The sequence below is a fragment of the Artibeus jamaicensis genome, unplaced genomic scaffold, assembly GCF_021234435.1.
Source record: "Artibeus jamaicensis isolate MK-2021 breed Jamaican fruit bat unplaced genomic scaffold, CSHL_Jam_final scaffold_474, whole genome shotgun sequence".
Lineage (NCBI taxonomy): Eukaryota > Metazoa > Chordata > Mammalia > Chiroptera > Phyllostomidae > Artibeus > Artibeus jamaicensis.
This window is the reverse complement of record NW_026522046.1, coordinates 16,194,999-16,211,751: the sequence shown is the minus strand read 5'-3', so window position 1 is coordinate 16,211,751 and position 16,753 is coordinate 16,194,999. Positions and strand designations below refer to the sequence as shown.

The following is a 16,753-nucleotide window of genomic DNA, read 5'->3' as shown; positions in this document are numbered from 1 at the left end:
GTAAACACAAATGAACAGTTGAAACATGCTGTAACTGTGATGAATCTCAAACCATCATGCTGAGCAAAGAAGCCAGATATAAAAGGCAGTGTTATGTTTATATGAAATTCTAGAAAAGGCGAAAGTAATCTAGATTTAGTAACCGATATCAGATGAGTGGATGCGGGTGGGTAGGTCTGAGGGTGGGAGTGGGTGACTGGATGGAGAAAATGAGATTTTATGGGGTGCTAGAAATGTGCAGTATCTTGATTCATTATACAAGTGTACTCATTTGTCAAAATTCATGAACATGTACATTTAAAATAGATGCTTTTTATCGTATGTGACCTATACCTTAAGAAAGTTAATTTTTAAAGGAGTTGTATAAAAGGCAATCATTTTGGAGAATGTGTTTGAAGTTGTTCCCCCGCTCCCCCCAACCCCTGCACCCTCCTCAACCGCTTGGCTCTCTCTTTCTCCCTGGATTTCTCCTCCCCCACATCCCAGCTTCTGCTCTTGAGTCACAGCCTTCTTTCATTTGCCGGCTCTTCAAATATTTGGAGAGGTCTTCATCAATGGTTTCCTTCACCCACCCATCCCCACCAAAGTCTCCTCTCCTCCTGGTTAAACATTGCCAGTTCTTCAGCCATTCACATTTGATGTAGTGTCTACCGTTGATAAAACTGGGGCTGGAAAAACTGTGTGGCTTCGGCAGGGAGGCAATATCTGGAAGGTCACGAATTCCTCAAACATAGGGAGGGTATTCAAAGGGCTGTGCAACCAAAACAAAGCAAACAAAAAAATGTAAGTGTTTACAGTGGAGAGGTGTACAGGGGTACAAATCATGGAAGGCCACGTAAGGCATGGTTCTAGATTTTGTCGCTTCCTAGTCAGTCCTGTTTTAGGAGGAAAGAGATAGGCTCTGCCCCAGGGCACTCTCCCTGCACTGGGCCCAGAACATTTGTTTCAGTTAGTTTGCTCTGTTGCACACTTCAGGCTTCCACCATCTCACTAGCTCTGTCATCCATGACACAATTCCTATTTTCAAATTTCCTGCACTCTGTGATGCACAGTGGCTTCAAAAGAGCTTTTACATCTTATCTTCTCCAGACTCCTCTTTTACCCCATCATCCTAGATGTTATTTAATTTGAACACCTTATTTATCTTCTCTGTTTTCTTACCTGTAAAATGAATATAGCAATTGTAATAGTTTCAAAGTGTTGCTGGGAGGATTAAATGTATTAATATATGTGACATGCTTTGAATTTTTCCTGGCAAGTAGTAAACACTCTTTAAGTATTTTCTGTTATTTACCCAAGGATAAAGGGAAACATCTTACAAGCTTCCAGACAGAGTGAATAAGTTTTTTGTACAGAAGAGATGGGACTAAGGAAACAGGCTGGCAGTGAGATTCTACTCTGCAACGTCAGAAGGTAGAAAGCAACGGAATGCATTTTCAAATTTCAAATTCTACGACCGGTTGCTATATATTTCACTTGTCAGAAGAAAAAATATAACATGTATATGAAGTACATTCACGACCGGTTGCTATATATTTCACTTGTCAGAAGAAAAAATATAACATGTATATGAAGTACATTCTCTGGAACATAGTAAGCAGTCTGTGAGGATTTTCTGTTATTATTATTACAAAGGGACATGATCTGAGACTTCTAATCTGCCATCCTGGATTGTACCTATCTTCTACTTGCATTCCGCACACACCATTTATACGCTTCTCCTGGCACATTCTCCTCTTTGTTCTTGCCCACTTACACTTCAATTATTCCAGCCCCAGGAAGCCAGGAAGGGTCTCACATTCCATCTAAATTATTGAAGTATCTCTCCCATTTTGCCAGGTCTGTGTTAGATATCCACAGATTTCTATTAGGAGAACAGAAAAAAAAAGAGTATATTTGACCTACTCCAAATGTAAGAATCTGGAAAATATCAAAATCAGAAAAGATTTTGCCTGTTTCATGAGGATATCTCCTGGCTTTCACTTAATTTTTACACTCTTAACTGCATCAAAAAGGATCTCAGACAACTAGAAAGTTTGTGATTTTGTGATTTGAATTATTTTTTTCCAGTAGTTCCCCATTCATTGATTTGGTTGGCATTATTTCTTTAAAAACCAAATTATTTCATTATTGCTAAATTTGATATTGTTTATAAAAGCAACAATTTAAATTTTTTTAATTTAGGCTTTTTTTTTGAAGAGACAAGGATTTTAAAAATCTAAAGCAGATTTGTTAAGAATTTTATATCTGAATTTTTAATCTAATAATTTAGGGGAAAAGATATTTATGTTTTTGATTCATTTATGTTTGAATCATCAAATTGTATTTTTCTAAAAGCTATTTGCTCTTCTACTAGCATTTGAATCTTTTAAATCTTTTCCATGTCCCCTTTTCCCCTCATTCAAGACTTCTTGTCCTTTTTGTTGGTTTTATCAATTAATTCTCTGCCTTCTACTTAACCCATATTTATCCAACGGGGCAATCTCTGGGACAGGCCCACTCCCACTTCAGGGTCCTTGCACTAATTTCTTTCTCTGCCTGGAATACTCCTTCTTCAATATCTTCATGGTTAACTTCTTTGTTTCCTTTGTCTAGAAGTCATCTTTTCCATGAAGTCTACCCTGACTGCTCCTTTAAAATTAAAAAAATGAAATTTAATCTGTGGCAACACCCACAAGTAATTGTGTAAATTAGCACAAAAATGACTTAGCCAAGTAAAACTTAAAAGAGAAATGTTAGAGGAACCTTCAAATTCTTCTAGTCCTAATTTTGTATTTTACCGACAAATCTAGAGACGGGATGAATGGCTTTCCTCAGATCATGCAGCCAGTTAAATTCAGGGACAGTTTAACTGATAGACAGCTCACACCTCACTGTCCCCCAAATCCTGCTTCTCTCACAGCCACCCCTGGTTTGGTGGATGGCAATGCCAATCTTCCAGTTGCTCAGGCCCAAAACCTTGGAATCATTGTTATATCTTCCTTTCTTTTATGTCTCCATATCTAATCTGTCAACAACTCCTGTTTGCTCTACTTTTGACATTGATACAAAATCCTAACACTTTCTATCCCCTGTACATCTGCCACTGCCCCAGCTGCCATCAACTCACTCCTAGATTAATTACTGCAATAGCCTCTGAATGCCTCCCCTGCTTCTGCTCTTGTCCCTAATGGTCAATTTTCAACCAGTAGCCAGAGTGACCCCTTTAAACTTAAAGCAATGCATTTTATTTTTGCGCTCTGTTCCAAATTCTATAATAGCTTTCCATTTTACTCAGGTAGTGCCCACAGAACTCCACCACTTGGTCTTCATTTCCCCCAATCTTATTTTCTATTTCTTTAACCTTGTTTGCTGCTGCAAATATAGTGATCTCCTTACTATCCTTTGAACAAGCTGGCCATGTTCCCACCTTACGGTCTTTCAGTAGCTCTCTCCTCTGCCTGCACTGTTCTTCCTCTTGATATCCTAATGTTTAACTTTACCTTCTTTGCTCAAAAAGAGGTCTCAGCCCCAGCTGGGTATCTCAATTGGTTAAAGCATCATCCCGATATGCCAAGGTTGTAGGTTTGATCGCCTGTCAGGGCACATGCAAGAAGCAACCAATGAGTGCATAATAAGTGCAACAACAAATCAGTGTTTCTCTCTCTCTTTTTCTCTCTCTCCCTCCTTCTCAAAATCAATAATAAAAAAAAATCTTCTCAGTGAGTCTATATCAACCTTGTTGAAAATTGCAAACTGTCCTTTTATACCCCAGTAACGCCTGATCTTTTTCACCCTATTCTATATTTCTTTTTCTTCTGGAATGCATCACTTTCTATATAGTTATCATTTACTTATTCATTATGTTTATCATTGATTATCTGTCTCCTCCCGATTATAAAGTAAACTTCACAAGGACAAGGATCTTGTCTGTTTTATCAGTGTATCCCCAGCATCTAGAATAGCGCCTGGCACAAAGCAAGCATTCAATAAATATTTATTGCAAGACAGAAAGAGAGAGAGAGTAAGAACACATGCACGGGTCTCCTGTTCCCTGGACCTATGGCCACTGGAGTACCTTATGTTGCCTACACCAAGTAGACACAACTAACTTCACTGAAAAAAATGTTAAGTTGAAAGCAAGGTAGACTTAGGTAAAACCAGGAATGAGTATTAGGCATAACCAATACTTGTTCTTTATGTCCCCTTTTCTATGTCTCTTCTTTATCAGGCAAAGCTCCAACTCTGTATCACTTACTCCATTCAGAATTTTTCTGGTGTATCTCTTCGTTTACCTTAAGTCATATAAATATTCTCATGATATTTTTTCTCCCTCGATATGCTAATTTCTTTTCTTTTTTAATATTTTATTTATTTAGTTTTAGAGAGAGGGGAAGGGAAGGAGAAAGAGTGGAACAGAAACATCAATGTGTGGTTGCCTCTCATGTGTCCCATACTGGGGACCTGACCTGTAATCCAGGCATGTGCCCTGACTGGGAATCAAACCAGTGACGCTTTGCTTCACAGGCCCATGCTCAATCCACTGAGCTACACCAGCCATGGTGCAATGTGCTACATTTCTGTAGGTTATTTACATTTTAAGGGAAAACAGCAAAAAAAGAGGGCCATACTTAGCCAGAAGCAGTGAGTCTTTATTTGTAAAATTCAGGCAGTATGGTATATGGATGATGAGAGAAGTCTCAATTGTCCAAAATAAGTATCTGTTTACTCTGGGTAAGATGAGCCTATTAATATAGATTTGCCAAAGTACTTTTTGAGTTAAAATGAAGAAAATTACAAAATAAAAATGACTTATGAGCCCAGACATGGCAGGACTAATGATCTGGTTTAGAATGATATAACTGGCAAAATATTCGTGAGCCCTGGATGGGTGGCTGGGTGGGTTGGAGCATTGTCCTGTGCACCAAATTGCACGGGCTCGATTTCCAGTCAGGGCACATACCTAGGTTGCCCATCCGATTCCCTGTCAGTACACATATGGGAGGTACCTGGCTAACGTTTCTTTTTCATATCCATGTTTCTCCCTCTCTCTCTTCCTTCCCTCTCTCTCTAAAATCAATAAACACATCCTCAGGTAAGGACTTAAAAAATTTAATTGCCGACCCTCAATGGATAAACACTCCCACAGTTAGGCAGGCTCCACCATCGGCTGGTATGAGTCTGAAGACATGTCTGAGCTAACGGCCTGGAGCTACACCACTTGCTAGTTGGTGGGAAAACACAACATTAAAGGGTCCCCTAGCCTGACTCCCTTTTCACCCTTTGGCTCGTGATCTGGGCACTGTTGTAAAAATAACGAACACACCGGCTTTCCTTTCACACTGCTTCTACCGAGAGCTTTCATCGAAGAGTGCCATTTGGGGGGGCAGGTTTTTAGGGGTAACCCCTTTGGCTGAGGCTGTTGTGCTTGAACCTCTCTTGACCTCTGGGAAGCCTTGATTGGGAGTCAGAAACCATTTATTTCCATGGAGTGCGGAGAGGAGACTCTGATTGCAGTAAATTGAGGATGAGGAATGATTGTGATCCGAGAAACTGTGGCTCTGGAGCACATTCTTTGGTCTGAGAGCAAAACATGTTCTCTTTAGAAAGAGAAAAAATTATCAGGAAAAAATTTAGCTTGGCTTTCTACATGGAAAATGTTCCTGTATTATAACAATAAAAGATTTACTACATTTTTTTTTAACATTCTATCATGCGCACTCCATGCTTTTCCTTTGCTTATCTATTACTGGAATGATCACCCCATCCTCCCCACTTACCTAATGTCCGTTGATACCAAACATCCATTCCTCTGCTTCTGGGAATATTTCCTCAAATTTCTTGTGAGAAGCTTCCTCCCCTTTTGCTTGCCACTGGTTTTGGTGGGATAGACTTCACTCTGAGCTCCGGAGGCGAACCCAGATTGGTTCCCCTGTGCCCAGGGCCCCATGATGGGTTTGAGGATTGACATATGACCTAATCAGAGCCAGTGAAGTGCTTGTGTATATTTGCTAGGATTAATATTCAAAACGTATAGGGGACTCATCTAACTCAATAGCAAAAAATCACAATCAATCTGATTTTTAAAATGGACAGAGGAACCGAATAGATATTTTCCTAAAGAATACACACAGGTACAGATGGGCAACAGGTATAGGAATAGGTGCTCAACATCACTGATCATCGGGGAAATGCAAATCAAAACCATAATAACATATCATCTAACACCTGTAAGAATGGCTATTAGCAAAACAAACAAACGACAGCCACAAAACGAGAGGTAAGTTTTGTCAAGGATATGAAGAAAAGGGAACTCTTAATGGGAATGTAAATTGGTACAGTCACTATGCAAAACAGTACTGAGGTTCCTAAAAAGTAAAAATAGAACTACCCTATGACCCAGCAATCCCACTTGTGGGTGTATATCCAAAGGAAACAAAATCAGGTTCTTGTAGAGATACTTGTACTTCCACGTTCATTGCAGCATTATTCACACAGACGCCAAGACCTGGAAAAAAATCAAAGTGGCTATCAACAGATGGATGGATAAAGAAATGCTTTGCACACATACCCACAATGGAATATTATTCAGCTATGGAAAAGCAGGAAATTCTGCTATTTTCAACAATGTAAATGAACCTTAAGTGAAATAAGTCAGATAAAGACACATATTATGTGGTATCACTTATATATGGAAACTAAAAAGGCAAAACTCATGGAACCAGAATGTATGATTCAAAGACCATGAGATATTGGGAGCCAGGAATGCTCTCCTTGATGATTTATATAACAGAGTTTGTTCAGAGGGAGGGAGAAGTGAGTTTGTCTGCAGGCCGTGCCAGCCTTATGACGTGGCCAGGGCGGGCTCTCCTTGGTTCTCCCAACAGCAGGAGGCTCAGCACAAATGAAGGTGTCACAGTAGCAGTTCTGCCGGAGTTAGCAAGTTACTGAAGCAACCTGAAAAAACGTGCTCATAAACTTTAAAAAGAACTGGGAAGAATATCAGGGGGCTGAGAAGTCCTACGGTCATGGTGGCTGCCACAGTCAGAAAAAGGATGTTGATTAATGTTAATGTGATCAGAATTGAACCCCCTGGCTAGTGAGATTACATGTGAAATACCAAAGAGTATGCTTTCAGAAACTAAAAGAAATACTATGGTATCTACATAGAAGATAAAAATCAGTTTCAAGTGTAACAACGGACTCTACACAAGCAGAATAGACCCAGTTGCCTCTGTAGTAAGTTTACTCTGTTTTCAATTCATTATTTTCTGGTCAAATCTCAGAATCTTTTCTTGACTAAAATGGTTTGTATCTGAAGTATGTAGCGGGTGCTAAAGATATGTCTTTGCTTAATTTTTCTGTGAGGATCACACACACATACACACACACACACACACACAGAGAAAATTTTGAATTTGTTTTAGGAAGACAGTATTTAGCACACGTGTTGTGAAGAGACCCAGGTATAATACAGAGGTCTTGACCTCACAGAAAGAAGAGGTCCATAGGAGTACATCAGGTATAAGAGTTGGCAAGAGTGCCAACCATGACTAGAAGGTCAGACCCCACGTGCTCTTTTATGGTTGTGTGGTTCAGGGCAAGTCAGTGTGATGGGCAGATTTATAATTTTTAAAATAACTTTGCCTTAAATTTGCTTCCAATTGGAGAAAAATACTAGTGGTAGTCCTTGGCCTTGTCTTGTTTCATGTTTTTATCAGTGACTTGGATGGCAATATGGAAAGCATACTTGTCATACTTATCAATGTCACAAAGCTAGGAAGGGCTGTTTAATGATAGACTCCATGTCCAGAAAGTTCTAGGTAGGCTGAAATATGAGATGGAAACTTACAAATACAATTTAACAAAATTAAACATTCAACCAGTTAACATGAAAGTCAGTTAAGATGAAATCAAGCGCATTCCTAATATATGCCCAGCGTAACAACTTTTCATGGAAGAAGCATGAGTTAACAGGATGAGGAGACTGCTTAAAAATTAGTTCAATATTAAACTGTAATGACATAAGCCTTATGTCCAAACAGAGGTAGAAAAGGGTAGTACTTTGTGGTTGCATTCTGATCGTGCCTGAAACATTACCGAACAAGTAGGCCCCCAAAGGTGGTGGAAGAAAAGAATGGAGAGAGATCTGGAAGACATATGAATAGATATAGAGTTCAACGTGTTAGGCTTTTTCCAGGGAAAGAGAATCTATAAGGAGCATCTGATGGGTCTGGTCAACTAACTGGAAGGGGAGCCATGTGGGAAGTGTCTGTTGTTATTTTGTCTGCCTCTAGAGGGCAGAAACAGGGCCAGTGGGGTGAAGATGCGAGGAGGCGGGTTTCAGAAGACTTGGATTAGAGTTAGGGTTGACAATAGGTTGTCTTCCCGAGAAGCGTTTTTTTTTTTTTTTTTTTTTTTTTTTTGTCTTTTCCTGGTGTTCTCGCTGGGGCTGGATGCTTAGCTGTCAAAGACTGTTCTGGAAGGGAGAGCAGGTTGAAATCCTTTGGTTCCCTATGAAGCCTGTGATTTTATGAGTCCTGACAGTCATTCACTTTCTTTCTGAATAGTTCTGATAACTGTGGGACAGATATTCTTGTTTAAAATGACTTAAAAATATACATATTGAGCTGCAATTTGCCCTAGTCTTGCTTTGAACAATAGAAAAGAAGGTGAAATACAGCTCTGACTGGTTAAATTGCTCTGGAGAATTGTGTTTAACTGAAGTGCAGTGTTGTTCTTAGATTGTGTTATTGACTTAGGAGGCTGTCCTTTAGTTAGTACCACAGTAAATTCTGAACACTCTTCAAAACAGGATTAGTTGGCTTTTTCGTCAATGTTCATTTTGAAGGCTGTATCAGATCTGGCTCAGGACTTTGAAACAAAAAGTAGATGCAAAGAGTTAATGCCCTCTATCTAAGGTCAAGATTGGGTTTCAAGATTAGAGGCAAGACTGAGCCTGCCTGTGAGGATCTCATAATTCCAGCTAGAGGCAGAAGAAGAACATTGAGACTGAGAACCTAGCTGGGTCTACTACATGTTACATATTACGGGCCACAGTGATCTTTGACAAAGAAGTTTAAATTTAAAAAATTTTTGACTTGTAGAAGTATTCCGGAGTTTAATGGTTTGAGACCTTTTCAATGATAGTTGCAACTATCATTGCAACTATGTTTTCCAGCGTGTTAAAGATGCATTTTTCTTGTTGTAATGCAAGTTACGTGAGATCCAGAAATATGACTTCAAATCTTTCTGATATGACTTGGTTTACATTGCTTGGGCAATGAGAGGGGTTACATGTCTGTATATTTTCTTATAGGCCTTAATTTCCCGATATCTCTATTTGGATGTTTTTGTTTTTTTTTTCATTTGAGTAAATCCCAAGCTGCTTTTGGAGCAAAGCATACGGCTATTACTATGTGGTTCCATGATTTGGGACCTAGGTTGGCAGGGGACTTGGGGTGTCAACACCAGATAATAATACTCATTACCTTGGGTTTAGGACCCTCTTCCCATTTCCAGACCCATCATGCTGGTCTAAGACTACATCATTCCCCAAGGAGGTTCAGAGACCATGACTCTCTGACACGAGCCTTATTGTACATCTGACTGCTAGAACAATCAACCTTGAAACCTATTTAAACAGTCACCTGATACCTTGGTAACACCTACACTACTCCTCACCCCCAAAGTGTTTTCTCATTGTATTATCCACTATCCTCTAGGAAAAACAGCTTCATTCATTCACCCATGCATTCATTTACTCAAGAAGGAACCAATGTTCGTTTATGGAAAATCAGGTGCAGGAGGTTTTTAATCTTCATGACAATCTTAGTAGAAGGCAATTTTGGCATTTAATAACTAAGAACACCCAGGCTCAGAAAACTCCAATACTTGCCCAACATCATGGGCTTTTGTCTGATTACAATTTCCATGCTCTTTCTCCTATACCATACTTCTCATTTTGCAAACATCTATACTGGGTTTCTATTCTCTGCCACAGCTGGTGTTAGGTGTTAGGATAAGAAGACAAATAAAACACTGAGATCGTGTATATGAAATTTCTATATTTTAATTTTAAGGTATTTTGTATACATTGATTCTTCTTAATTAGAACAAATTCAGTCTAGGGAAGAAATAGGCAGATACTACTTTGTCTCCTGAATTTTTCCTACCTACTTTTACCTCCTTTGCTGAACCTATCATTCAACACTTGCATTTAACCTTCTACTCTTTGAAATTTGCCCATTTTAACTTGTCATTCAGATTCTTCCACATACTTTAGAATTAATTTATTCAATAAATGTCTATATTGGTGTATCAAATTCAAAGCACAATGCTAGCCTGATGCAAGAGTTACAAAAATGGACAAGATCCAGTCAAATGGAAGAGATAAAAACTTCAGAACGTGTGAGAAGAACTAAGAAGAATTATGGGGTTGTCAGGAAGAGCTATAATACTGTGAGGAAGGGAATGGTTTTAGTTAAAGCTCAAAGATGAGTAAATGACCTTAAAATAGGGTAGAGGAAGGAATATACTCCTGGCAGAGCGAAACCATGTACAAAGGGACAGAGGTGAGCTTGGAAGTCATGCCAATTCAGCTGGGTGACATGGCTCAGGAATTGGGGGACCACTGCTTTTTATTCTTTCCCAAGCACAACTATGACCTAATATTGAAACGATGTTTTAGAAAGATGGCTTCAAGAGCCCCTTTGGGTACATTTGGGAAAAGAAGCCACTTAGAAGGGAGAATGTCATTTACCTGGATTCTTCATTTTCCCTCAGAACTCCAAAAAAGGACTTGCAAATTCCACAAGGAGAGGAACTATTTCTCAGTATTTTTTAAAATGTTCCTTGGGCTTTAAAGCAGTACGATGTATAATAATTCTATCTGATAAATGGTTGTTATTATTTTTTAGGTCAGTGAAAGTAATACATTACCTCTGGTCACTACTGAATACTGCTTTGTAGTCTAATAGTTGAAGCTGAATGTAATTATTCAGAATACTTGGGGAGCTAAGACAGAAGGCGCTTCTTTTGGACAACTTCTACTCTTGTGTGCTGGATAATTTGAGGGGTGGAATGGGATGCAGTTGGTTAACATACGTTACATTTGATTTAATAAATATAAACTCAGTACTTTTCTAACAAGTCCTACTATGGCCTATGCATTATGCCGTTTGACATATATAGAAATACATATATGAGTACAGGACAGTTTCTGTCCTTGTGAGAGCACATTGGTTACTGAAAAGGGGAAAAAGACATCTTGACTTTGATATAATAAAATCTGTTCATGCTCTGTTAGCCTGTGAAAAAAAAATACTGTGGAAAACAGAGAAGGGAGTGACAAAATAGCTTACAAGATTGTTGTGGGGGATTAAAAAAAGTTAATAGATGTGTTGATAACGAAATGTAATAGAGTCTTCGCTCTAATTATTCCTCAGCAAACACTGCATTTATATTGGTATTCAGTGATCATTTTCAGAACGTGCAGCCCTTGCCTTCTAGGAGTTCCTATTTCTAAGCCTCAGACTTCTTTACTCCGGCTGAAACCAAATAAGCTTGCGGAGAGTGATGCAGGCGTAAGGGTAAAGGAGGCTCCCACAGCTCCTGCGACTGTGAGATTGTAGCTGCGGTTATACCAGGTTGTTTACGGTTGTGGGCGGGTCCCAAATCCCCATGTGGTCCCGACATCATTGACATGGCGGAATCCCCCATCAAACCCTCCTGGTAGTTATTTGAGCGGCGGCGGCCGGAGGAGGAGGAGGAGGAGGCGGAGGCGGAGGCGGTGGAGGTGGAGGAGGAGGAGAGCGGCAGCGGCGGCGGCGGGAGCTGCGAAGCGGACGGCAGGGAGCCTCTGGATTGCCGGTTGGGAAGGCGTGGCGACCTGGTGTGTGGCGCGCCCGGAGCCCCGCTTTTCAGCCCTAGGGAAGGTAAGGCGTGCAGAAGCCGGAGACTGGAGCGCACCGGGACCCAGCGCTTCGGCCGCCGGGTCCCGCCGCGCTGGAAAGCCCCGGCCGGACGCCGAGTCTTTCAAAGTGCATTCTTGTCCCGGAGCGCTCCGGGCGTGCCGGGCTTCCCGGGGAAAACTTGGCGCCACAGTGCAGGGGCGCCCGGAGCTCGCCGGGGTACCCTGGTAACCCTGGCCCCGGTAGAGGGTCGGCCTCCGATCCGGGGCCGCATCTGGTTGGGCGCCGGTGCCCGTCCCGTCCCCTCAGCTTGCCAGGGCTTGGAGAAGGAGAAAAAACTGGTAGATTCTTCTTGATGGCGGGGGGGGGGCGGGATCTGGGCAATGGCTCCCGGTCTCTCCCTCCCCGCCACCCTCGCCCTTCCCAACCTTCCCAGCAGATTTTGTCCTAGGAATCCGCTCCCCCTCCCGGAATCTCCATAGCAGGAACGCGGCCCGGGAGGGGGAGGGCGGGTGCGGAGGCCGAGGAATCTTCGACGTGTCACTTTCTGAGGCTGTTAGATTTCCATATGGTGGAGGCAGGAGGGCGGGCGTGCGAACTGGGCTGAAAGTTGGGGCCCGCCTCTCCGCGCGGGCGGGGGCGGCCAGGGACCTGGGACCCGCGGATGCTCACGGGGAGGGTCCGAAGCCCGCGCCGGCCCGCGCCCCCGGCCGGGCCTCTCCGGGACACTCCCCGCCTCGCCTCTGGCCACCTCCGGGCGCGCCACGTCCTCTCTCCTGTCCTGCCCCCCGGGCTCCCCCCGGGCTGGGGGCGGTAACCGGCGGCCGCGGCGGGGCTCGGCGAGCCAGGCGGCTGGAAGCTCAGGCCGGGGAGCGGGGCGCGGCGGGAAGCAGCGGGCGACTCAGTCAGTGTGTGGGCCAGCGTAGCTCCGGTCAGTCGGTCACCCCGAGGGGCGCCCCCGCTGGGGGTGGGGTGGGCGGGAGGAATCCGAGCCCGGAGGCGGCCGGGAGGGGCGGCGAGGACCGTCTGGTGCCCGCCGCGGGGCGGGGGCCGGCCGGTGCGTGAAGGGCCTGTCACTCGGAGCGGAAATTGGGGCCTTGGGCTGTGTCCGCGAACTTTTGCAAAGGTCAGGTCCCGGCGCCCCGTGGGAGCCCGAGCACCCGGGCCGGGTGTCCTGGGAGACGGGGGCAGGGCCGCCCCGCGGCCCCTTTGGCTGGGAGGCTTCCAGGAGGAGTGCGCGATTGGAGTTGCTTTTCGAATCTCAACTCCTATCCTGCCATCCTTGATGGAGGGAAGCAATGGCATTTTATCCAAGACAGTGCCGTTTGCGGACTTCCTTAAAAGTTACTACTTTTTCTTTTCTCTTAAGCCCAACATTTTCTTGAAACGAAATTTGGAATTTGGCCAGGGTGGGCCGACGCTAGGGCCCTACATCCACACGTTTATCTTTCCATCCTTGTAGGTTTCTAGTCTCTCTCCCTTTCTTCCACTCAGGCATAATCTTTTTTTTTTTGGAACGGAGACGTCGTCTGTTGGGTGGGCACCCCCTGATTGCTTGTCTGTTTAATTTTTAATGTGCAGTTAATTTTATTTGAATTTCCTCCAGTTTCCAGGCCCTGCTTGGGAAAGCAAAGGGAGAGGGAATAAGCCACATTTTTTTTCTCTTTTTTTAAAGTATGGAGAGAGGTGGGGCATTGGGAAAGGGGAGCACAGTGGTTATGGGCAAAGAGTCAGAGCAGACGGACCCGGAAGAAAAGGAATCTGTTCTGGAATAACACTTATTTTTGAGGCTTCAGGCCTTGGGCAAAAATACACCGCTCTGTTCTGATTTCTGCGGCCTGAGTTTCTCTTCCAGTCTTAAATTAATGCCGTGATTCTGGGGGCCTGGTCAACACGGGGCAGGGGGGCGGGGGGGTGATAGCCTGAGCTGATAGCAGCCATGACCCTGGTTTTGAGCCTTGTGTGGGGGCCCTGGTTCCCCCTCTTTGGAAGCGGGCTATGTGGACCCAGTCTTAAATGGGTTTCCTGGCTCCCTGGGAGCAGCTGTTAGTGAGGGTAAAATCTTTGGACATGTTTCTGTCCCTGCAAGGGGACTTTACCCATGAGGCTGTTACAGTTCTCACTTTGTTTAGACACTAGAGGGTCGCCCACAAACTGACTCTGAATTTGGCATAGCTGGTTAAGAAAAAGTCATTAAAAATTGTACTTAAACTTGCATATGTTTTGAAAGCATTTTGGTTGAAATGCTTCTAAAAGAAAAAATTCATCTGTAAAGATAGTGTTTTATTTAAAAGGGTAAAACTGCAAGATATCATCATGGAATAGGGGGTTATAGCTTCTAATTACAGTATATACAGTTTCAGAAAGATATTCCGGTAACCTTTTAAGACAGACTTTATAAATAGCACACATCAGGCCATGGCTATATTGCAGAGCCAGTCTTCTGGGGTTTGGGAAGAATGGCTTGGGATCTGCTATGAAGCTCTAGGAACCTAGATATAGTTTACTCAGTAGGGGTTTGTGTCCCTTCTGCTTAACACTTCATTGAACGTGGTGGAATTTGGTAGAATCCTTAGAACTTAACCAGGAGAACTCTCCCAAAGTTTTCAGTTTTAGGAAAATGAGGCCCAGGGAGGGGAAGTGACTTGTTCAGGATTACCGTCGGAGATTGAAGCCCAATATAGGATTGTAATAACAGCTACTCCTTCTTGGATAGCTAAGTTCTTTGTGTTGTGCTTTAAATGTTATTAAAATTCTTATAACACTCTTTCAATTTCAGCGATGTTATGGACATTTTACAGGCATGGGTATTGAGGGTCATAGAAATTAAGTAGCTTGCATAATAGACTTTACTGATGGAAATGGTTCTGTGTCTGTGCTGCCCAATACGGCAGCCACCAGGTACATGAAGCTGTTGTGGGTTTGAAATGTGGCTACTGGGGACTGAGGAACTGCATTTTAAATTATTTACTTTTAATTAATTTAATCTGCTATTTGTGGCTAGTGGTTACCATATTGCAGTGTAGAACTGCTTGACTCCCAAATCTATTCATGATTTAACTGGGTCATTATGCTTTTTAATTCTCCTAGTTCAGTTTCCCCCCACCCCCAGGAGATGCTTAGGTTTAGCTCTTAAATGAAATTTTAATGCTCAATTATCTATAGATCAATTTTGCTTTCACACCTTGAGTGAATCAAGTAAGTACTTTTTAAAAAAATACTTGCATGTCATGGTAAAAACTGATGGACAAAAACTTTACATGACATTTTCTCTTTTGTTTGAAATAATTGTTTATAGAAATTGCTGAAAAGGCAGTCAGCTTGTTGGTTATTTTAGTGTAACAAAGGAGTGTAACTAGGAGGCAGAATGAAAAATCAGTAATGGGGGGGTTGGAAAAAATGAACCCTAATACCTGTGTTTACTGGTTCATTGAGTGATTCTTTTCAAATGACTTCATAAGTGTCAGGTGAATAATATAGGCAAACCATTATTCAATTTTCCTTATGTAGCTGCACAATTAATCTGAAAGATTAAAGTCATTGCTTTGCTTCAAGGACTAAAATTCAAATATAAAACACTGGATTCATATGAATTGGGAAGAATATGTTTAAGATTAAAACAAACAGCAAGAAACATTCTTTTGGTGGCAAATGGTCAAATAGTGTTCTGGTTAGAGGATTTAATTTAAATCTATTGCATTTTAGAATTCATTTGGTAAAAGAAATTTCAACAACTCTAATTTTGTGAGAAATAGTGAAAATTCCAAACACTGCTGAAGTAAGCATTCATTTATCAGGAAAAGACAAATGATTAATCTTTTTTATTCGGATTTTTAAAGAGGTAATTTCCAGGTTCAGGATAAATACGTCTGAATTTGTTGTACCTTCCATAGTTACTCTACTGCCCAGGGATAATTGCAGTTCCTAAGTCTGACCCTAGAGTCCTATAGAGTCCTATCCTGAGGGCCTATACTAGTAAATCAGTTTCACATTGTTCTGCATTTTAGTGTGATGTGAATTGCATGACCTCTGACTCTCTGAAATTTATAAATTCCACTATAGGTAAGGAAGGAATCCATCAAAGAGACTGTTCAGGTGGCTGAAACAGCCTGTCCTTACCCATTGCTGCCATTGCTGGTCATTGGGAGCATAGTTATTTTCGAGGAACAAGGATGAGAGAACCATGTTATAAATAGGGTATAGTGTTCTTGTGAGTGTGGTAAATACAGGAAGCATGGTTTAACTCATGATGTACAGTTCCACTGGTAAAATATCAGGGTACTTAACACAAATGAGAGATATTAAATCTTAAAAGATAAAGATGTTGAAACGATGGACAAAGATTAGAAATCTTATACCTCTCCTGAGGGCCACGTTTGAGCGTCAGTTTGGAAATCAGACTGCCTAGTCTGCCGAAGCCTTTACTTTTTAGCTGTCTGTCCGTGATGAACTTCTGAACCACCCTTAGTCTGGGTTTCCTCATTTTAATTTAAGGAGAAAACATCTTGCATACAGTTTTTCAAGTGGTTGTCACAAGGGATTAATGAGTCGGTGTATTGAAAAGTGTTGGGTAAAGCCTTGTACAAACTCCATAGTTCATTATATCCCACAAATTAAGGCTGAGCTATTCCCAGTTTTACTTTGTGTTTTCAGAAACCTACAATTTGTGTTCAGACAGCTTGAGAAATCATTTATTTTTTTTCGTGATGAGTAAATAAAGTTTTAAGTTTTAGATTGCTGTGTTTCATTTTTTCCCCCCCATTCCTAATAGAATAGTTGTTTGCGACGTCTCAAAAGTTGTACATAAATTGTCCTAGCTTCATGGTTTGGGGAATTTTTTCCTCAGATGTGTCCTGTAGCTG

At 42.0% G+C, this 16,753-nt stretch overlaps 1 protein-coding gene across 8 annotated transcripts in view; it reads left to right on the top strand.

Annotated features, from left to right (window-relative positions):
- The first annotated feature begins 11,779 nt into the window (after positions 1-11,779).
- FNDC3B (fibronectin type III domain containing 3B) overlaps positions 11,780-16,753 on the top strand; it is a 314,158-nt gene continuing 309,184 nt past the window's right edge. For 6 of the 8 annotated variants that reach the window (XM_037137468.2, XM_037137471.2, XM_037137467.2 and 3 more), the window contains exon 1: positions 11,780-11,915. The gene's annotated coding sequence lies outside the window, so the exon portion shown is untranslated. Of the gene's footprint in view, positions 11,916-12,277; positions 12,823-16,753 lie in introns of those variants that run through there. The other 2 variants (XM_037137470.2, XM_037137466.2) reach the window with 2 other exon arrangements.